Source organism: Zalophus californianus, chromosome 3, assembly GCF_009762305.2.
Source record: "Zalophus californianus isolate mZalCal1 chromosome 3, mZalCal1.pri.v2, whole genome shotgun sequence".
Lineage (NCBI taxonomy): Eukaryota > Metazoa > Chordata > Mammalia > Carnivora > Otariidae > Zalophus > Zalophus californianus.
The window spans coordinates 124178473-124202205 of NC_045597.1; the positions used below are offsets into that span (position 1 = coordinate 124178473).

Genomic DNA, 23733 nt, shown 5'->3' on the forward strand with positions numbered 1-23733 from the left:
GCCATCCAAAATTTTATTTAATGAAAAATCCCATTTAATAATTATAGTGGTCTTAAATTATACATAAGTATTTGGGGCATAAAATAAAAGAAAAGGAAAACTTTAGAAAAAAGAAATAGAAAAATAAATATGTATTTTTTTTCGTTCCTTTGAAAAAATAGCCTAAAAAATTGAGAAATGTATAAAATAGTGTACTTGGAATAAAGCCATATAGTTATAGAACAGAAATATAAAGACTAGGTAAATTTCCTACTTATGTCCTTAGTATATGCTTAAAAACCTGTTAGGCTTATAGGCTATTTTAATCCACAGTGGAGTTTTGTTTTGTTTTTTTAATTGGTACTTTTAAAAATGTGCAAAATGCAGGGCACCTGGGTGGCTCAGTTGCTTAAGCCTCTGCCTTTGGCTCAGGTCATGATCCCAGCATTCTGGGATCGAGCCCCGCATCAGGCTCCGTGCTCAGCGGGGAGCCTGCTTCTCCCTCTCCCTCTGCCTGCCTGCCTGTCTGCCTACTTGTGATCTGTCTCTCTCTCTCTGTCAAATAAATAAATAAAATCTTAAAAAAAATAAAAATGTGCAAAATGCTTTTGTTAAAATATTTCTTTCCTGCAGGATGTCTGAATGACCTTCTCTTAAGTATGTTTTTAAAAACGTATCATACATTATATAAATTATATTTTGATCTAAAGGCAAATGTGTAAGTTTTAAAGTGCAGCATCATTACCTCAAAAGTAAATCTGTTTCAATGAACAACTATGTTTCTATTCCCTACTGAAGTAGAACGACTTATATTCACTTTTACAGTGAAAATATCCACTGACATCTCAGAGAAGATTGCTTTTCTAGTTAGAAACACAGCTGACTAGAAATGTATCAAATTTATTTATCAAATTCACTTCCCTAGAAAATAGCCAATAAAGGGAAAGAAACAAAAATGGGTTTCCATCAGATAAATACATGAGTTAAACTCAATCTTTATTAAAAAATCCTCATGCCCTTAATCTCTGAGGTTTTATAATTTCCACATGACTCAAACAAGCTTGGATTGTGATTCCCAAGGTCACAGGGATAAAGATGATGATGATGGCAGCTGTAATTTTCTAAACACGTATTAAGCACTAGGCATGGGGATAGGGCTAAGAGTGGAGGGACAGTCTGTAATAGGTAACTGTACTGAAAGTTGTGCAGACATTCAAAAAAACCCCAACAAACAGCTTAACTCTATGATGGAGAATCTATAAGCCTTATGTCCCGAGGGTATCACTATGTTACAATAAGGATAACAAAAAAAGACAACTCCCTGAGACCTTAAACAGAAGTTTAAAGTTTTACAAAGTTTAATATATCATATACTTTTAAAATAATGAGCATAGGCAACAGAATCTAAAGATTTAGATTTGAATACAGACCCATCACTTAATATATCAATGACCTCAGGCAATTTTAATCTCCATCAGAACCAATTTTTCCAAGTGTAAAATGGGAATCATGTTTATGTTATGGCACTATGGTGAGAATCAACATTTGTAAATGCACCCAGTACAACTCAAACTCATTAATATAATAGACACTGAAATATTCTGGAAATTAAACTATCTAGAATAAATTGTTCTTTGAAATAAGCAATTTTATTAATTTTAAAAATACTATAACTTTTCAGATGTTTAGATGTTACTCTGTAGTTTGTAAATATGTAAAGCAGAAAATGCTAAGATTCATTTAAGTGTATAAAGAATGCTCTTGAATCTCATCATAAGGCACCTCTTTGACCAGGTAAGTCAAATTCATTTTTCAGCCTCAATTTAGATGGTATCTCCTCTGGAAAGCCTTCTCACAATCTCCACTTGCATATCTACTAGACACTTAAAAATCTACCACATCCAAAAACCAAAGTCCTGATTGCCCATTTCTATCCCGAAGTTGCTCCATCTAAATACCTTCCCTATCTTACAGCCAATGGCAAAACCATCCTCCCCAGTTTCTCAGCCAAAACCTTAGAGTCATTTTGTCTTCTCTCTCTCTCATATCCCACATCCAATCCACCAAAAGACTTTTTTGGTTGTACCTTAAAAACCTCAGAATTTGACTGCTATCAAACTTCAGTCACTTAGATTACTCTATGAGCCTTCTAACTAGTGGTCAATGTCTCCCTATATAGTCTATTCTCAACACAGCAAAACTGCAGTGATCCTTTAAAAGTACAAGCCAGGGGTACCTGGGTGGCTCAGTTGGTTAAGCGTCTGCCTTTAGCTCAGATCATGATCTCGGGGCCCTGGGGTTGAGCCCCCCATTGGCTCCCTGCTCAGCGGGAAGTCTGACTGTTTCCCTCTCTCTGCCCCTCCCCCTGCTCTTTCTCTCTCTCAAATAAATAAAATCTTTAAAAAAAATTAAAAGAAAAAATGAAGTACAAGCCAGATTTACTGATAGCCCTGCAATGGCTCCCTGAACTCACTACAGAGTTCTGTGAAGCCCTACATGATCTGACTCTTCCATCAATTACCTCTGTCAATACCTTCTCTACCCTCCCTTCTCCCTCACTCTGCTCTAATCACACGGTCCACTACTCTGAACACTCTGAGCCCCTGCCTCAAGTCCTCTGCCTGGAAGTCTCTTCCCAAAGAATTCCACATAGCTGACCAATTCCTTGGTCTTTGCTCAAATATCACCTTTCCTATAAATCCTTCCTCAACCTCTGCAACCCATCACCACCATAGCCTTCTTATTCTGCTCTACTTTTTCTATCTTCCATAAAACTTGCCAACTTCAAATGTGTTATATACTTTATCATGCTTATTGTTTATCTGCATCCCCACTATACATTCCATAAGAGTAGAGAGCTTTGAAAAGTTTTATTTACTGATATATCCCATGTACCCAAAATAGCACCAAAAATGCAAATAAAAATGTGAATAAAAGAATACATTAGATACTTCCTGTGTTGCCTTTAGCATCCTGCGCTGACCACTATTATATCAGTTATCAACTGTACTAAACAGCCTGTTAATTTTCTGTCTTTTCAACTAAACTGTAAATTTCTTGAAACAAGGAATTTTATTTTACTTTCCATTAGTAGCGCTGGTACTTCCTTACAGTGCCTGACACCTAGTAAGTACTCGGCATTATTTAATAAATTGATGAAAAAAATAAAACTATCTACATCAAGGTGTAAGCATCTTTATTATCCCTAAAATATAAACACAAAGCTTAAAGGCATGACATTGAAGACTGAGTTCTGGATTCTGGATTCTGTTAGTGTGTTTGGTCTGGGTCTGGCACTTATAAGAACACTGCTGAAATTATTTAAGTTCCCTACAACCATTTCCTTATCAGTAAAAACAGAGGAGTAATGATGGTATCTGAATCTCATGTGATTATCACAAATATAAAATGCAGGTAATAGTGATTCAGAATGTGTCACTCTAGCATATTGACTATTTTGAGTTAAAGGCACTTGAAAAACAGCTAATATAAGGAAAACATTCTGACCTTCCTTCTTTTGCTTAAAAGCAAAAAATGTAATTCCTCTATGAAAGATGTCCTCCTATATCAGAAGGAAAGCAACTTCTTATCGTCAAGGACAAAAAGTTGAGACTGAGATAATTCTACACAGACTTTGTTAAAAATAATTCTCTCCCTTTAGCCTCTGCACATAGTCACATATTCCACAACTGCCTCTCTTTGTTCAACTTAATATAAAACAAGTAGGTTTTGCCATTTCTTTGGGTGTTCATTTCTTATGCAGACTCCTATGTCACACAAAACTTCTTTAAATAAATTAGTATGCTTTTCTCCTGTTGATCTACATTTTTTAATTTAATTCTCAGGCCCAGCCCCAAAGAACTGTAAAAGGGTAAAGGTAAAAGTTTGCATCTCAGACAAGAGAATTAGGCCCAGTGATTGTTATATATTAAGCAGTCAATAATTGACATCTATTATTTGTTACTACAAATTATTTTTTTGTTATTACAAATTAAATAGTCCTACTTCAATAACTTGATTAAACTATTCACTAAACATAGTCTTTAGAATCTCCTAAAAAGCACCAATGGTTTATATTAAAAATTGTTACCTAAAATAATTTTGATAAGCATTTTGCAAAAGAAGGTACATTAACTCTCTCAATAAAAGCAAAATTATACTTCTATTATTCCCAGAATATTTTTAAATATTTCTGGATGTTAGGTTCTAAAACTATCTTTGGTAACTTCCTTCAATGTTTAATAATTTCATAATGTCTTCTTTTACATGGCCAGGATACCTAATACTAGAGTTTAAAAATCAAACATCTTACTATTTAGATGAACTACACTTACAGGCCTTTAATATATATACACACATTCTTCCCTCTGCTCTGAATCATCTTATTTCCAGAAATAAGACTTTTGAGAAAAAGATTTAAGTACATTTGTGACTCTTTACTAAATCACCTCCAAGCTTTTCACTTTTCATTTCAGTCATATATCCAACAATAAGTATCTTTTGCTAATGTTATATTAAGAACTGAGCAAAACTAACAATTCTGTCCAAATTAAAAAGCCAATTACATAGTGTTTATTTTAAACCCTGTTTTCTCTTATTTTATAATGAAAATAATTTTTCTATTGTTTTACAATTGAAATAATTTTTCTATTATTTCCCTGTCTACTGTGACTCCTAAATGTTTTCCTACTCTATCTCCAGAGTCAGTTCTCCATTTTATAAAATACTTGTGAAAACTATTTTCTTTATAGTTTATACTAACATAAAGAAATAAACATACAGATTTTACTTAACACTCATATGGACAGTAGACAAGAAAACTGAGGTAAAGCAGTTTAAATGATTGTCCCAAGACCACAGATGGAGTGACTGCCAGCTTTAGGATTAAAACTAAGAAGCTCATTATTTCCTTCTTATATTCCGAGTACTTAATACTGTTTTTACATCACAAGGATCTCTTAACAGATTTAAGAACAATAATTTGATAATTAAAACAATTATCAACAATAATTATGACAAACGTAAATAGATTTGTGAAATTTATTAAACAAAACCAAAATTACTTTATCCAAATATTCCCTGAAAAAATTAATCTGATTTACCGCATAAGTTATTTTTTTAAATTTTCCTTAGAGTGCCAAGAAAGTGACAGTTTAATATAATTTATCATTTCAGTGTCTTTTTTAAAAGCCAATTTCTTTAACCAAAATCTACAATGAGTATATGCGATGGTTGCTACCAAACAGAAATACTTTGCATTAAAAGAAATTCTCCAAACTTAAAACAGTAGTTTCTACTCTAATTGTAAACTTAAACTTCAGGATATATTTAGAACAGAATTATCTATGAAAAGACAATGATAAAAAGTAAAGAAAACACCAAATACTATTGCATTTACAAGAGAAAAAGACATACAGTATAACATTAACAGCTTACTGTGGAGAGTGGGTTTAATCAGGAAGTAGCCATTATCCTTTCGATTCAGAGCAGTGACAGCACTCCAAAACAACAAGCCGTGATATTTTTCAGTTAAAAGGAATGAAAGAATACCTACTATTGTGTCCTAGCTTGGCTGACCCCAAAGGTCACCACATGTCTTTTATCAAAAGCTATCATGAAAACATAATCCAAGTAAGCATTTACAATGCTCTATTTGTTGAAACACCTAAAATCTACCTAACACAACCTCTCTCTCTCAGTTACTCACAAAACATGGCTGTCTTATTCAGAGATTAGCAATTATTGTAATGAGATACTGTCGGAGAGGGTCAAATAGTACTTCCTGCAGTTTACACATCTTGATTTCCTGGTAAACAAACTGAAAGGCAGGTGGAGCACTTAGATCACCAGTAAACGTGAATGCTCACGTGACAAAACTAAGCCAGGTAAGGTTGATGTCTCAAGTAATCGTTCTTTTCTTCATTTTATTAACGTCAAAACAGACAATAAAGAGTTCTTTCTTCCCCTTTTTAAGGAGGGTTTATTCCTGACATGCATAGGCACACAGTTTATAGTAAGGAATGCTTGAAAAACGAATCTGTTTAAGTAGGTTTTAAAAATTACTTCTGGCAAGTAAATTGTAAAAAACGAGGCAATGATATTAAGATATTAAAAAAACAACTAAGAATAACTGTTCTAAAACCTGCTAAATATAAGGAAAAGTGTTTAAATTTCAACTGCTTCAGGAAAGTAGATAAAAGAAGTTTCTGAGTTACAAAGGCCAAAATTAAATTTTAGTCAAAGTATAAGCCTATTTTTATCAGAGCAAGCTCCTGCAAAAATTTGCTTTATAATTTATGTGGCAGTCTTCGAAAAAAACAATCTCAGTTATATGAATCGAAAAGTTTACAAAACTTGAAGCTATTCCCAGCATCCTTTAAAATTTATATTTCAAAAAGAAAATAAAACTGAACATATTTACTTGTGAGCATCTTTTAAAAAATATTGTTAATTTGAAGACTAAATTTTCTTATCCTTAGTTTTTTCCCCCAAATTGCTGTTTTTTCCCTCTCTAAAATTTGTAGTATAGTTGAATGAGAGTTTGTTTAAATTAACTAAAGGTATAAAACAAACACACAGTCAAAATGATAAACTAATTCACTACTTTAAAAATATTTAGGATATTTTTTCTTAATCTACAAAACTGAATTTATCTTAATTCTATATATACTAAGGCCATGTATCTATGTCTTATTAGGAACATAACATGCTTTAATTTTAAATCAAAGAGCTTTTAATGACCTACAATATAATCATATCAAGGCATTAAATTTCATTACTTAAATCATATTTACTCTATTTGTGAAATAAAATTCTAATGTACTGAAATGGAAAACAAAACAAAGTGACAATTAAATTAATAATAACAAAAAGAACACCCAAGTAGAGAAAACTGTGCCAAGAGAACAGAATCTCAGAATAGGTCTCATTACAAACATTATGTGTCATTTAAAAGGAGTATGTATTCAATATTAAACATTAACAAAAGTCTCTAGTCACCATCTTTACTACAATGACATGAAATAGCAAATTTTTAGAAAACTATGACTACGGAGTTCCAGTTCCAGTTCAGTTCCAGCTGAATTTCTTGGTCAAATGAAATAATTCAAATATTCTATAGTTACTTGGAATGCAAAACAAAGCCCTTATTTCCTTTATAGAAAATTTAAAATAGGGGCACCTGGGTGGCTCAGTCGTTAAGCGGCTGCCTTCTGCTCAGGTCATGATCCCAGGGTCCTGGGATGGAGCCCCACACTGCATCGGGCTCCCTGCTCAGCGGGGAGCCTGCTTCTCCCTCTGCCTGCCGCTCCCTCTGCTTGTGTTCTCTGTCAAATAAATAAAATCTTCAAAAAAAATTTTTTTAAATATAATTCGTACTAAATACGTAGCTTTGACTGTGATTCATATACTAAAAAAAACCTAAATTTTAAATGAGAAAATTATTATTTCAGTTATTTCAAAGATCCATGACTATCTTAGTTTCCTATAATACGTCAAATTTAGAGAATAATGGAATAAAAATATAAAGGTAAAGAAAATAAATCTGAAATTTTGTTTCATTCAAGGTGGCTTTTATCAACAATCAGCAAGTCTTGGTATTAATTTATAATTCAGCTGAAAGGGCAGGGACAAAAACCAGGGTAATATATATGGTACCCTGTGAGTTAGAAAAAGACCCCCTCTGAGGTCGCATATGAGAAAAAGACACCTTTTCTTCCCCTAGGATGTGTTTCAGCCCTACTTCTTCTCTCGTCAGGAACTCTTGTACTGGGCACACCCGGCACTATGACCTATACCCGGTAGCTCTGTACTGGCAAAAAGCTTCAGAAGGGATTCCCCTGCTGCTGGCAAGTCTAAGAAACCACAGAGGAGATTAGTCATCCATGACTTAAGAAATTCATACAAAAAGGAGAGAGGGGGCAGGGGAGGGGACACAAGGAGGAAAGGTTCCTGCTTTTATTGCTTGTCTCCGGCTGGCAATAAATAAGCTTCACATGGTTATTTATAGCCCATTTTATTCCAAAATAATTTAATGTGACTTAGAGAAATATGAATAGCAGAACAGATGCTTTCAAAATATAAATTAATATGAATAAAGAGAAACTAAGGGAAGGAAGAAAGATGAAACACTAGGTAAACTTGAAACACAGAAACATCTATCATAAGGCGGTGTCTTAGATGTAAATGGTTCAGCTCTGAGCTTCCTAGCAATAAGAGTGAAGTGGGAAACAAGACCAAATTACAAAATTTTAGGAGCGCCTGGATGGCTCAGTCGGTTAAGCGTCCGCCTTCGGCTCAGGTCATGATCCCAGGGTTCTGGGATTGAGCCCCTTGTCGGGCTCCCTGCTCCGTGGAGAGCCTCCTTCTCCCTCTGCCTCTGCCCCAACCCACCACTCCCCGACCCTGCTTGTGCTCTTTCTCTTGCTCACTCTTGCTCTATCTCAAATAAATAAAAATCTTAAAAAAAAAAAAGAAATCACAAAATTTTAATTCTCTGTAAGATGTATTACAAGCAAGGACCAAAGCTTTTCCTAGTACTCAGAATTGGGAGAAATTTCTTTTATACTTTTCAATAATGTAACACTGGACAATGCAATAATTTTTTCAACAGCATCTTTACAGAAATTAAATAACAAATTTCATATGAAAATTTCTTTTAACACTTCCTCAGCACAAGCTGGGGTCATAACTAATGAAAAGTTACCCAGAAAATAAGCCATCTTGCTAGGAGAGCTTCTGTAATTTATTTAATCTGGGTTTTTAAACAAACAGTAACAATCCCCAGAATCTCTTGTTAAATTCACAGTCCACTTTCATATTCCAAATTCATACTTCATTTTCTAAATTCAGGTTCTTCTGCTGGATGAGTAAGTAAAAATGGGCATGCAAGCTATAACTGTGGTTCCAGAGCAGATGAAAGAGAAGACACTGGTAGTTAGGGAAGTCTAGACACTTCAAAGGGAACTTCTCTTTTTTACTTAAAACAATTCCTCTCTTCTTTGTTAGACTTTCTATAATCCTGCTCGATCCAACAACCTGAAACCCGATCTATGATGACTTTTATTACTCTTCAGTTTGGTATTTCTAACTATGGTAAAAAAAAAAAAATCTGACTTAAGGTTTCTAGATTCCTATGTTTTCATTCAGTCTGCACCAATTTGGATCCATTTTAGAGTATGAATCTTTGCATAGTTTTATAGCATTTGCTTTTTATGTTATTGGTGGGGGGAAAAGAGAGTTGCAAAATTACTATAAATAGACTCATTTTATTATACAAGAAAAACAAGGTTGGCAATGGTAGCATCTCAATATACCATATATGCAGACTGAATACTACTACTAAAATTTAACAATGCTACAACCTGATTTTCACATGTGGAATAAGTAGGAGCAAATTCTATCTTCCACTGTAGCTGCGTTGGTTGCTTTTCTCTCTCCCAAAGATGCCAAGTTTATGTTCTGTTTCCCATTGCTTCTCTATCTCATTATCAGTTTAGATCTTATCACTTTCAGAATGCTCCTCTCTCAGATCCTGACTGTTTGGGCCCATAAAACCTTTTTTCTCTACCTGATTTAGCTCTATATTATTCTCTAATTATTTTAGGGATCTCCCTTACTAGGTTTTGAAATTCCTCATTTTATATTACTCACTGTGATTCATAAAATGCAAACACCATAAGTACAAATTAACTTATGCATTAATAAACTGCTATACATATTTATTACAGTTCATGTTTGTTCAACATGAACAGGATATTTATTAGGATTGCATCGAGTGAGCCAGATGCCAATTTTTACCATACAGGTAATTTCTTTTTTCTTTTTTTTTGAGAGAGAGAGAGAGAGAGAGAGAGAGAGAGAGAGGTGGGGCGGGTTGGTACAGAGGGGCAGAGGGAGAGGGAGGGAGAGAATCTTAAGCAAGCTCCATGCCCAGCACATAGCCCAATGTGGGGCTCAGTCTCACAACCTTGAGATCATGACCTGAGCCAAAATCCAGAGTCAGACACCTAAATGACTGAGCCACCCAGGCGTCCCCATATAGATAATTTCTAAATGGTGTATAGAATCAATCCATATTAAATCAAACCTTAGGTTTTTCTACTTTCAAGATGGTCAAAAGAATTTTAACTGTAAGAACAACTTTTGAGAACACTACCAAAAACCAAACAGACTTTATATGTCAGACCTAAAATGACCAAAATTGAATAACAACTGTGTCCAATATAGTTTGATCCATATTTGAACTCATATATGTAACTCAAAGAGTCATGCAGCCTACTCCCTTATTAAATGAACTTTTCCAATGTGTAGCCACCAAAACTTGTTATTTCTGAATTTCCTATTTTATGAAAATTCAGTCTAAGTATAGTAATTTCAATGTACAATTTTTGCTATTGCAAAAGGTAGCAGTATTTACATTTGGCATAATATGTACACTTGCTTAACATTTTTCTTGCAATAAGAAAAAGCACTCAACATTTAAAAATGTTAGAAAGCATATGCTTAAGAAACTAATATTGATTAGCATCTTAAATCAATCAAGATCATATCCTAGTCATTTAAAAAGTTATAGGATAATTAAAGTGGTTACATTATTAACCACCTTATAATTGTTTACCTGAAAGAACAAAAGTAGGAAATATCTATCATCATATAAATAGAAAAGCTTTCGAACAAATTTAACAACAAAAGAAAGAATACAATTTGATTTTCTTTCTTTTCCTAAAAAGCAAACTGGAAAGAGTAAACCAAAGGAAGCTACAAATATATATATTTTCATTTATTGCAACATAACAGATACACACAGAGCCTGTGAGAATACAATATTCATTTTGCTGCAGAAGAACAGACATTGCATAACAATGAGATTTGCTAATGAAATCAACCATCAACCTGGAATACATATGTATTAAACCAAGACCTCAGTGTCATATTCTTTTTGCATCGTTTGTTCTTTCTTTCATTTTTTTCTTGACCTTGTCAGTATTTTTGTCCTTTAGATTTCAGAACTTTGGTAAAGCAAAATCAAGACTATAATATTATAGTGTAATGCTTTTCATTCATCACATTTATTTTTAATGTAAATTCCAATTGTTCTGCTTCTATCAGCACTATTAATGTACCTCTGGGAAAAAAAATCAATGGATGCTACCAGAAGAAACAAAGGAGGTTTATTTCTATACAAAATAATTGGATCAGGTCTGAAACAAACTTTTTTCAACATCTGATATGAATTCCAGATGACAACTTTTATAGCAATGTTAGTGCTTACTTACTTAATAAGAAATTTTTAAAAATTCATATACATATTTTAAAGATTTTATTTATTTATTTGACAGAGAAAGAGCAAGAGAGCACAAGCAGGGGGAGTGGCAGGCAGAGGGAGAGGGAGAAGCAGGCTCCCCGTTGAGCCAGGAGCCTGATACAGGGCTTGATCCCAGGACCCTGGGATCATGACCTGAGCTGAAGGCAGACGCTTCACTGACTGAGGCACCCAGACACCCCCCAAAAATTATATATTTTAAAGTCACTTTTGTAATAATATAAATCCTCCAGCAATTTCTACTACTGACAGTTAATAAGTGAAATAATATAAGGCTGATATAACTATCAACATGCAAATTATTCTAATGCTTTTAGATTAAAATCATAATTTTTCTCCCCAAAATACTCTGCTATCCTGGTCTATAAAGTTAATCACCAATTTCCATTTATCAAAAGTAAATAATTCTGATAATTTTCTTCTAAATTTATTATTTTATGATTTAGTTATTACAATTTTCTATAAAAGTCCAAAAGACTATGAAAGTACTTGATATTATATATCTTTTTAAAAAAGCACTACTGTCTCTCAGAATTGATTTATATGTTTTTGAGTATAAGCTATTTAACTAAATGACTATCCATCCTATTGGTTGACTGTTTACACAATTAGGTTTTCAATTCATGTGTGGTACAGATAAAATTAACAGCCTAACCTGCTGTGGTATATAATTGCTACTAATTCACGATAATAACAACTTTTAAAAAATAGCAATACTTATACAAACTAAAGCAGCCTCAAATAAAATTTTCTATTTTTTGTAATACCTTAATATCTAACCTCAAGCAGTATTCTGCAAAATAACAAAAGTCAATAAGTATTACAGTAATGTTGAAAAAGTAAACTGAATGCTCCTTATTAAATTTAAACTCTCTGAAACTTGCCACTTACAGTCTAATAGTTTTCCAGACTATTTTAAAAACCATGAAGGGTGATTTTAAGCAAAGAACCACATAATCGCAGAACAATGATTAATCCACACACAAAGTATTTCCCTATGAAAACCAGGAATTTCTATTAAAATGGTAAACTCTACAGTCAGACTGTAGAGAAATAGCCAGTTTATACAAATGTCTATGGCAATACTGAAAACCTACTTTCACTAGGGCAAAGAATGGAATCCTAAAATGTAGTGATGAGCTTTGGAAGGTCATCTAGTTCCTTGCGACTCAAGTGTGGTCCACAAACCACTAACACTGCAATTGCTTCTTAGAAAGAAAGACTCTCAAGCCCCAGCCCAAACCTACTGAATCACAATCTTATGTACCATAGAATTTAAGAAGGCATGATCTAGAAAATTCTTCAACCTACCTAAAAATTTGTATACCAATTCCAGTGACTTCTGATATTCTAACAACTCATCAAAAATCCATATTAAAATGCAGAATATTCAAAGAATAAACAATTTACTCAAAGCCCATTACCTACCATCTATTTAATTATTTGAAGTCTCATATTCATATGGACTACTGATTTGAAATTTCTGGTAATAAAAGAATAAGGAGGCAGGAATAATATCTTTTTGTAAGATCTTGGAAAGCATTAAATAAATGGATAAATGGAAGTATTTACACTTTCTTAGAAATTATTTTAAATTTTTCAGCAGAAGTGTTCTTTCTTAAATAGTGAGGAAGTTCCTTCTTGTGAGGAAGCCCAGTATAGTAAAAAAAAGAAATGAAGGCCTGCACTTTGGCGCAGGAGAGGGACCCAGCAGTAGCCAATGCATCTCAACAGAACTACCTCAGAGTATAGTTTAAAAAACTCTGATTTAAGGAAACTACTTAAGAGTCTAAAAACAAGCTGAACAACTCATACTTATCACAAAGTTTGCCGCTCTTCAAAGTCAGTCGTAAAGCTCACTATATAGAGACAAACTGTTTATTCTTTGGTGTTTCAAACTAACAAACACTAGATTAAATTAGGTAATTAAGCATTTTTTTCCTCACTCAAATTGATCTTTCCCCAAATTGTTCTAATTGGTGAAGCTAGATTTAATTAATATGTGATCTTTAATGACTTTAGTTAATAGTATGCCTACCATATACAAGACATTACGGTAGGTGCTACAAGGGCAATATAGATCAATGGACAAAATATTCTAGTAATCAAACCCTAGAAGGGTTAAGACAAATAAATACCTTAAAAGCAATATAACTATGGAAGCATAATTAAATGAGGACTTCAGAAAAGGCTTCAGGAAAGGTGACATCTAAAGTTGACTATGAAAAGTTTATAGGATTTTGAAAGGCAAAGAAGGCCAGGTGGAGGAACTGGGAAAAAATGGCATCATAAGTGGAGGGAAGACATATGCTGAAAAGCAGAAGCTGAAAAGCACTGCATATATTTTAAGAATAGCTTGAGGCAGCTTGTAAGCTTCCTAACAGAAATCATGAGTTTTTCGGGGCCCCTGGGTGGCTCAGTCAGTTAAGCATCTGCCTTCGGCTCAGGTCATGATCCCAGGGTCCTGGGATTGAGCCCCGCATCCTGCTCCCCGCTCCGCGGGAAGCCTGCTTCTCCCTCTCCCACTCCCCCTGCTTGTGTTCCCTCTCTCGCTGTGTCTCTCTCTGTCAAATAAATAAAATCTTTAAAAAAAAAGTAAATTGCAGCACTATTTTTATAATGAAATATTGGAAAATGAATAAATTAAAAGATTGTGGGATGTTTACATAATAAAATAGTATACAGCAGTTAAAACAAATGACCTAGAGCTACACATATTAACATAGATCTATATCTTTAATATACAAACACAACCACTTGAGGGAAGCAAAGGTTTTGTTTATTTACTTCTATTTACCATTTTATTTAAGACAGGATAATCCTAAATAAACCAGTTAAGAAAGGAGAAGATGGATATGTTTTATGAATATGAATCGATGAAACAAGTCTCTAGAGGACAAAGAAAAGGAAAACAGTGAAAAAAAAACACGAATAAACTCTTAGGTTTAATGTGGAGGTGAGACAGTTTTTTGTTTGTTTTTCTTTTTTTTATTATGTTATGTTAATCACCATACATTACATCATTAGTTTTTGATGTAGTGTTCCATGATTCATTGTTTGCATATAAGACCAGTGCTCCATGCAGTACGTGTCCCCCTCACCAGGCTAACCCATCCCCCCACTCTAGAACCCTCAGTTTGTTTCTTAGAGTCCACAGTCTCTCATGGTTTCCCCCTCCAATTTCCCCCCCCCTTCATTTTTCCCTTCCTGCTATCTTCTTCTTCTTCTTCTTTTTTTTTTAAACATATAATGTATTATTTGTTTCAGAGGTACAGGTCTATGATTCAACAGTCTTACACAATTCACAGCGCTCACCATAGCACCAGGACTTATTTTATAATTATAAGTTTTTTACCTTTTGACCACCTTCACCCATTTTGCCCACCCCCTATCTCTGGCAAATACCATTCTATGCTTTGTATCTATGAGTTCACAATTTTTTGTTTTTTGTGTTTGGGGGTTTTTTGTTTGTCTTTTGTTTCAGATTCCATATATAAATGAAATCATACAGTGTTGGTTTTTCTTTCTTACTTATTTCACTCAGCACAATGCTCTCAAGGTTTATCTATGTTGTTACAAATGGCAGGATTTCCTTTTATGGCTGAATAATATTCCATTTTATATAAATCCTACATTTTCTTTACCCATTCATCAACTGATAGACACTTAGGTTATTTCCATGTCTTGGCTATTGTAAGTAATGCTGCACTGAACATGGGACTGTGATGTAAAGTTTTTTTCTCAGAGATGCGTGGAGAGGTAGAAGAAGAAAACAGATAATTTTTTTTTAACTTTTAATTTTGAAATAACTATATATTTATAGAAGTTTGCAAAAATAGTACAGTGAGATCCCACTTATTCATCGCCTAGTCTCCCCCAATGGTTATACTTTACATATCTATAGTGCAATATCAAAACCAAGAATCTAACTACAATATATTTGTAGTTAGATATATTTCATTTTGTCATATGTGTAGATTCATATAAGCAACACTGCAATCAAGATACAGAACTATTCTATCAGTACAAAGATCTCTCTCATGCCACTCCTTACAGTCACACCATACTCCTCTCCTAAAGCCTGGTAACCACTAATTTGTTCTTAATCTCTGTAATTTTGTCTTTATATAAGTGGAATCATAGTGACTTTTGAGATTGGCTTTTTTCACTCAACCTAATGCCCTTGAAATCTATCCAATTGTTATGCATATCAATAACTGAAACCTTTTCATTGCACAAAATGGACACACCATACTGTATTTAGCCATTCACCTACTGCAGGACATTTTGGTTGTTTCCAATTTTGGCTGTTACAAATAAAGCTGCTATGAACAACTATGTACATTTTGCTGAGATGAGTGCTCAGGACTGTGGTAGTTTGGTCATTGTAGTAAGGGTATGTTTAGTTTTGTTGCTGGTGGGTTTTTGTTATTTTTTGAAAAACTGCCAAACTCTTTCCCGGAGTGGTTATACCATTTTATATTCCCAGAAGCAATGTATAAAAGTTCCATTTCTCCATATCCTTGCCAGCATTTGATATATGTCACTATCTTTTATTTTATTGTTTTGATGCATGAGTAGTGATAGCTCATTTTTGCATTTCCCTAATGGCTAGTGATATTGAACGTCTTTACATGTACTATACATTCTCTTTGGTGAAACGTTTCTTCATCTCCTTGCCCATTTTCTAATCAGACTGTTGGCATTTTTACTGTTCAGTTTGAGAGTATACTCGAGATATGAGATATGAGTACTTTATCAGATATGTGGTTTTCAAATATTTTCTCCTAGTATATAGCTTGTATTTTCATTACCTTCACAGGGTCTTTTGCAAAACAAAAGATTTAATTTTTACAAAGTACAATTTACTGATCTTCACTGATTTTTTCTTTTATGGATTATGCTTTTTGTGTCGTGTATAAGAACTCTTCACCAAGTCACATCCCATAGATTTTCCCTTATGTTTCCTTCTAAAAGTTTTATATATTATATTTAATTTTACAATCCAAAGAGATTTTGAACTAGGAAAAGGGGAAATTGATAAATCTAATAAATCTATCAGAAGGTCTTCAAATATTTAGTAGAGTTAATTTCAAAATTTTTTAATATCCACTTAAAGTATGAAGCACTTAAGATAGATACAAGGTATAGAATCTAGAGAGTGGATAAAATACATACTTTTATTTTATTCTTTTAAGTGCTTTGACAGAATTATACATCAGTGCACCTGACTTAGCCAGGAAGAACTTGAGAGTGTTCTTAGGGAAAATTACATCTGTTCTAAACCTTTAGGAAGGCTGTGCCAGGAAGAGATAATAGACTGAACAAAGACAAAAGAATATACCCACTGCATGCTTAAGGAAGCATACATGGTCTTAAAGTTGGAGAGTCCTAAGTATGAGAGATCTAGGCCAAATTTTGGGTGTAGGCAGGATACAGATTATGGAACATTTCATATGCCATGCAAATGAGACTAAATTTTATTCTGTGTGATGGGAAGCTAGTAAATTATTTTAAGTAGATGAATAATCTAGGTAGATTTGTGATGTCAATTAAATTGTCACTGAGAGGATGATGAATTTGGACACAGCAAGACTAAGGGCAGAGTCACCAGTTGGGAGTCTACAGTGACAGCCCAAGTGAGGCATGATGCAAACCTACATAAAGATTTAGGCATTATGAATAGAGAAGAAAGGATGGATTTGAGAAATATTTAAAGAAAAAAAATAAATGTAGTCTTTGCTGAAAAAGCAGGCAGGGAAAGGTGTTGGCTTAAGGTGAATAGAGAAGTTATGAAATAGCATTTGTAGAAAATCCTTTTCTCAACCTTTAGCTAACCTATAGTATTGGATAACACAGTATTTACCACAGCAATGAAAAACGTAAGATGCTCTCTGAAGGAAGAGTCAAACAAGTTAGAGATTCACAAAACTTTCTGGCACATTAAAAGATGCACAGAAACAGGTGTTAAACAAATTTTGTCATTCTGTTTAACATTAACCCTATGTTTCCCAAACTTATTTGACCATGGAATTTTTTTTTCATGCAATACTCACTCCATACAACCAATGCTCTACTAAGACTACTTTGGGGACTATTGGTTTAGCAACAATGTGGGCTTTGGTTAAGCTTAGAAGATAATTTTTTAAAATCTTCTCTTTAAAAAAAAGAATTAAATCTAAAATGTAGGTTTATGTGAAATTTCTACAACCTCATTTATTACTCTCCATTGCTCATCCCACTTCAGTCATGCTGGTTTCCTTATTGTTCTTCAGTTATGCCAAGCACAGTCTTCCTTAATGTCTTTGCATTTACTGCTTTCCTAGGGATAGTCCTCACTCAAATATATGCATGACTTGCTCCCCCCATTTTCTTAGGATCTCTATTAAACTGTCATCCTATTAAACGGGCCTTCACTGACCACTCTGTAACAAATACTAATTCCACAGCCCTTGCACTCATAACCTTTAATTTGCTTTATCTCTCTTCAGTGTTGGTTGCCATCTAACATATTAAATATCAATTTATTAAGTATTTATCCCTTTTGCTCACAGGCTGTAAGCCCCATGAGTGCAGAGTCTGTTTTGTTTACTGCCTTATCCCCAGCACTTGCATGTACTAAGCACTCAATAATTAGTTGTTGAATAATTTAGTAATCATCACTTAACTTCTAACTGAGGTTATTTACTTCATATTAAAGTAAATAACAGGGGGCGCCTGGCTGGCTCAGTCAGTAGAGTATGCACCTCTTGATCTCAGGGTTGTGAGTTTGAGCTCTATGTTACTTAAAAAAATTGTAAGAAAATAAAATAATAAAATAAAGTAGCTAATTAGTGAAATAGCTACATATCAACATATCCATTAATAGGAATAGTATTCTCCTTTATGATGTTAACAATTAATATTTTTCATGCCCACATTCTATCTATTAAGGTCTGACTAGTTTTATCCAAACAAAACTTATAAACAAAACCAAAAATTTACTTCAAGATTCTGGAAGGTTTCAACACTAACCTTTCAAATCTGTCTCCTAATCAAAAACATTTGTAAAACTGTTTAATAATTGTATCTGTAGAAAATGCACAGGCATCATTCTGTATAATTATTGTCAAATTTCTCTTGAACTGTGCTTCTTTAGATACTGGCTTACAAAAGACTCCAACTGGAGGTACTGAATGTAGCAACCTTGACCCTTTAAAGCAAAGGATCCTTTTCTTCTGTGATGGACAGTGATTCCTTTCTCTAACTTCAGCAATTGTCAAATGCTTTAGTAGATTTTAGGTGTGTAATGCTTCCACTTTCAATTTGAGTCATGATGTACTCTTTAACATAGGTCAGCTGTTCAGCTGAACACACTCTGCATGGTAATATACTCTAATGATGGAAACATGTATTCCACTAAAAACTAGAAGAAATTCTCACTGATACATGCAACATTTTTTCAAAATATCTCAGTATAAAACACTTAAATATTTTAATATTTAATATAGTAGTCATATTTTAATATGAAATGCAGTATTTCTAAAAGAACAGACTTTTAAAAATACTCAAATAAGTCAACACAAAATATATATTTGACTTGGTTCTGATTTAAACAAAATATTATTTAAATATGTTCTTATTAAGGACTAAAAAGAAAGTTCATGCATATATAACACTATAACCCAGGTATAAACTCTCCATTCAACAAAAATTTTTCTATACTACAATCTAGTGATGACAGACTAAAATAAAAAAAAAACTTGAATTCTTTTCAATAAAAGTATGTGCAACTGAATAGTAAATAAAAGTCTCTAAAATTCTCTTATGCTGTAAGTAGGTATATGTTGTAGTATTCTAAGTTTTATTCAAAGAGAATAGTTTCTTTTACCTTTATAATGAAAGATATTTTATATGTATAACAAGAAATAATCTAACAGTTACCTAGTGTTTTTCAGGAACTAATTTGGTTACTTTGGTTAAATCAGTCTCTGAGAGTTGGTCTCTTCATCTGTAAAATGAGAGTTTGTCTAGGATTTCTAATATAGTTTCTAGCTTTGATATTATGTGATTCTACAAAATTAATTTTTCCCAGTTAAACTCTATTGTTTTTTTCTTTTGTAAACTAACGGAGAAATACTTTTGATACCAAGAAATGCACATTCTTTTAAAAGCTTATTTCTTTAAAAACTAGATAATAAAACATATTTATGTCTCCCTATAATTAAACACCTCAATTTGTCCTGAAATATGATAAGTACTGTTTATCTACTTCAGGTGAATAAAAGCTGAAGACAATTTATTAGAGCATAAGAAAGACTCCTGAATACTAGAAGGTCACAGCCTGTGCGCTGAGCTGCTAGCAAAACATCTATGATGCTCCAAAGCTGCCATTTTTCTTCCTTGACAAAGACTCCATCTGCCACTGAGCCATTTACAGCCTCCAAGTCAGAATATCAATGATTTCTAACCATTCTGCAAGCCTGCTTTCACCTTGACATCACCTCTGTAAGCCATCTAAAGCAGATGATACATATATCCCCAACTATAAGCATGAAGCCCATGCTTTATTCACCCGATAGGTATTTAAGCTTCCCTCTAATGTACCATTTTTATTTATGCTGAGTTGAAAAGAATTTTAAAGTGTACATATTTGCTGTAATTCTTGTTGCTTTACTTACATGCTCTAAATCAAATATATTCATAAAACTTTAAAACCTGAAAAGACTGTACTACAGTGTTCAGTAATGGCTTAATAACTAAGACAACAAAACTACATCATAGTTACACACAATACCATCTGCTAGAAAATTATTTCATATAAAATATTTCCTTAGAAATTGGGAAACATTAAAGCCAATAAGAAATGTTGGTAAAATTTCTAGTTTTGTACTTAAATCAACGTTGTTAATATTGTAAAAAGTGAAAGCCATATGCCTTGCAATAAAAGAGAGCCAGAGAATTTTTCAATTATATTTTGTTATTTCCTCCTAGTTTTTGTTCGTTAAAGTATTAGAAATAGATGCAAACTTCCAAGAACTATTAAAAACTCTTCTTTCATCCCTTTTAAATAAAAGCAGTATAATCCCTGGTAATTGGTATTTATGAAAATGGAAATAATAACCTTATTTAAAATATTAATTTTATCTGAAAGCAATTCTCTATAAAATATTCAGTTAAGTCCTATTTATTATATGCAAAACATTAAGGGGACCACAAAAAAGTTTAAAGCAAGATTCTAGGCTTTAAGTAGCAGAAATTATACATGAACTCATGAAAAACCACTTAAAAAGACAAGGCACTTTACAGTGAGAGGAAGAGTGTTACACAGGAAGGAATTCTGGATTACAGGTTAGGAGACTGAAGTCTAATTATATCTCTACTCTGAACCTTTCAAGTGCTTATGTTAAGCCATTTAACTCTAGGAAAACTATTTACCCAACTATAAAGTGAGGTGACTAGGATAGGTGACATCTAAAGTCTCTTCCTGCTGTAGCACTCTATTACAGGACACCATGAGTCTAGATGTCAAATGATTACAGACACTAACTGACCCTAGACGTTAAGTGGCACCCCATTTAGGTAGATGTGGCCTGTATTAAAAAGGAAATGAGATTTGGGCTTGGTCTTGAATATATATGCAGAGGGAGAAACAGAATCTTCCCAAAAAAGGGAATAGCATAAATAAAGGTGTGGGAAAAGAAATCATGATTTCATGTATGTTACTGTGGCAATGTTATCCACAAGGTGTGAGAAGAGGAAACATGATACTGGAGACAGAAAAACCAGAGAGACTTCTAAACATGACTAATAGGGTAGTGGTGGGAATGAAAGGAAAACAAAGAAGGCAAAAGGATGCAAAGGATGCAAAAGATAATGAAGCCAGAGCATGGGCACTTTTAAGTTCTGATCTAGAGCCAGAGGAAGGAGAGCAATCCAACATGATACCAGGATTCATATACTGATGTGAGAAATGGTGATACTATTAACAGAAAGAGGCCTGAAATGTGATTCTCTTTCTAAAATAACATGAAAAAAATAGAATACATTAAAAAGAAATAAAGCCATCTAACTTAAAGAAAAAGAACACTGAACTGGAAATTAGACACGGATGCTTGACTCTGCCATGAACTGGCTGTGTAACACAGAGCCAGTCACTCTAAGGGTTGGTTTTACAAAATGAAAGTACTAGACTTGATATGATTTTAAGATTCTTTTCAGTTTCATATATAACATGCATCTTAATTTCTGAACAAATTTGAAGTTATAGAGGCAAGAAATCTTTTGAAATAGTCTTAATCCTAACTGATTGAAGATTTAGCATTTTTTGTACATACGAAAAGTTAAGAAATACAAAGCACGTCATCCAAAAATAATAAGTATGGTTATTTTCACCTAACAGGTACAACCCCAAACACAACTGCCACAAAACTAAAGACAGAAGAAGTAATTTCAGAATTAATGCTGCATTTCTGAGCCTGCATTAATCATTAGCTAATTCATTAAATACCTGTTCCTAGGAACTAAGGGAAAGGCAAAAGAAGACATGATTTCCATGTTTAAGCATATAATAACTTTATTAGTGAGATAAAATGAACATAGGTGAAACAATAAAAAATTGCCTTTTATGTAGACTAACCCACATACCAAAAAATTCATTCCTTAACATCAGTTCAAAGGGGAGATGAATCCTGAAGCATAAACTGAAAAACGTAATGGATATGAAATTTGGTTAAAGGAGAAAATATTTTTAGAGTGTTTCCTTCAACAAGAAAGGCCATAATCAAATTAAAATTTTATTCATATTTCAGTTATTTTTGGACAATGATTATTTTTAATTTCAAGAAAAACTTCCTACTTATTATGATGTCATGATTCAAAATATATGGAGGATTTATAAAGTGTGTTCCTAGAAGAATGTGTCAAACAAACATAAAAAGACAAATTTTTTTCTAAGCACTAAATTACAATCTAAATCATATTCTAAAATACTCTGTATTCCATAACTAATTTTAAAATTAACTAACAATTTTAATATTTTTTGGGAAAGTAGTTAAATTTAATAAACATAGAAAAGAGGGAAGTTAACTTCTAGTAACTCGACTTGTTTCTTCCATTAAGTATGCTTATAATAAATAATTAAAACAGCATTATCAGAACTTACTAGTTTTTTTCTTTAAATTTTTTATTGTTATGTTAATCACCATACATTACATCATTAGTTTTTGATGTAGTGCTCCATGATTCATTGTTTGTGTATAACACCCAGTGCTCCACGCAGAACATGCCCTCTTTAATACCCATCACCAGGCTAACCCATCCCCCCACCCCCCCTCCCCTCTAGAACCCTCAGTTTGTTCATCACCCCCTCCGATTTCCCCCCTTCATTCTTCCCCTCCTGCTATCTTCTTTTTTCTTTTCTTAACATATATTGCATTATTTGTTTCAGAGGTACAGATCTGTGATTCAACAGTCTTGCACAATTCACAGCGCTCACCATAGCACATACTCTCCCCAATGTCTATCACCCAGCCACCCCATTCCTCCCACCCCACCCCCACTCCAGCAACCCTCAGTTTGTTTCCTGAGATTAAGAATTCCTCATACGTATTACTTGTTTTTTTTAAGTTTCATTTATTTAAGTAATCTCTACACCCAACTTGGGGTTCAAAAGCATGACCCCAAGTTCAAGAGTCCCATGCTCCTCCAACTGAGCCAGCCAGATGCCCCAGAGCTTATTACTCCCTTTTTTTTTTTTAAGATTTTTTTATTTATTTGACAGAGAAAGAGATAGCGAGAGCAGGTACACAAGCAGGGGGAGTGGGAGAGGGAGAAGCAGGCTTCCCACCAAGGAGGGAGCCCGATGTGGGGCTCGATCCCAGGACCCTGGGATCACGACCTGAGCCAAAGGCAGATGCTTAATGACTGAGCCACCCAGGCACCCAGAGCTTATTATTACTCTTAATTCTCAATACTTAACATTATAGTCGGGTGCCTGGGTGGCTCAGTTGGTTAAGCGACTGCCTTCGGCTCAGGTCATGATCCTGGAGTCCCGGAATCGAGTCCCACATCGGGCTTCCTGCTCAGCGGGGAGTCTGCTTCTCCCTCTGACCCTCTTCCCTCTCGTGCTTTCCATCTGTCATTCTCTCGCTCTCAAATAAATAAAATCTTTAAAAAAAAATACTTAACATTATAGTCAATGGAAGGTATAATATAATTGGCAGTTACTGTACATATTAGCATATGGTAAATTTTTATTCTTTGGGAAAAACACTTCCATGTACTCACAAACTTTGATCCCCAAAATGACTACTTTCTTTTTAAAATATACCTTTATTTTACTTGAAGAGTATGAGGACTAAAAGTAAACTTTCTTTTAATTTGCCTAGTAAGTCCAACATACAGGATGTAAAAATGACCATAGTACAATGCTTAAAATAAGACAAAGAAAA

General features: G+C 33.7%; 1 protein-coding gene across 19 annotated transcripts in view; it reads right to left on the minus strand.

The window, feature by feature from the left end:
* Positions 1 to 23733, minus strand: part of BAZ2B (bromodomain adjacent to zinc finger domain 2B) — a 308079-nt gene that overhangs the window by 183046 nt on the left and 101300 nt on the right. Inside the window, exon 1 of one of the 19 annotated variants that reach the window (XM_027589754.1) lies at positions 5416 to 5691. The exons of 17 other annotated variants lie outside the window; for them this stretch is intronic. The gene's annotated coding sequence lies outside the window, so the exon portion shown is untranslated. Of the gene's footprint in view, positions 1 to 5415; positions 5692 to 23733 lie in introns of those variants that run through there. One more of the 19 variants, XM_027589737.1, reaches the window with a different exon arrangement.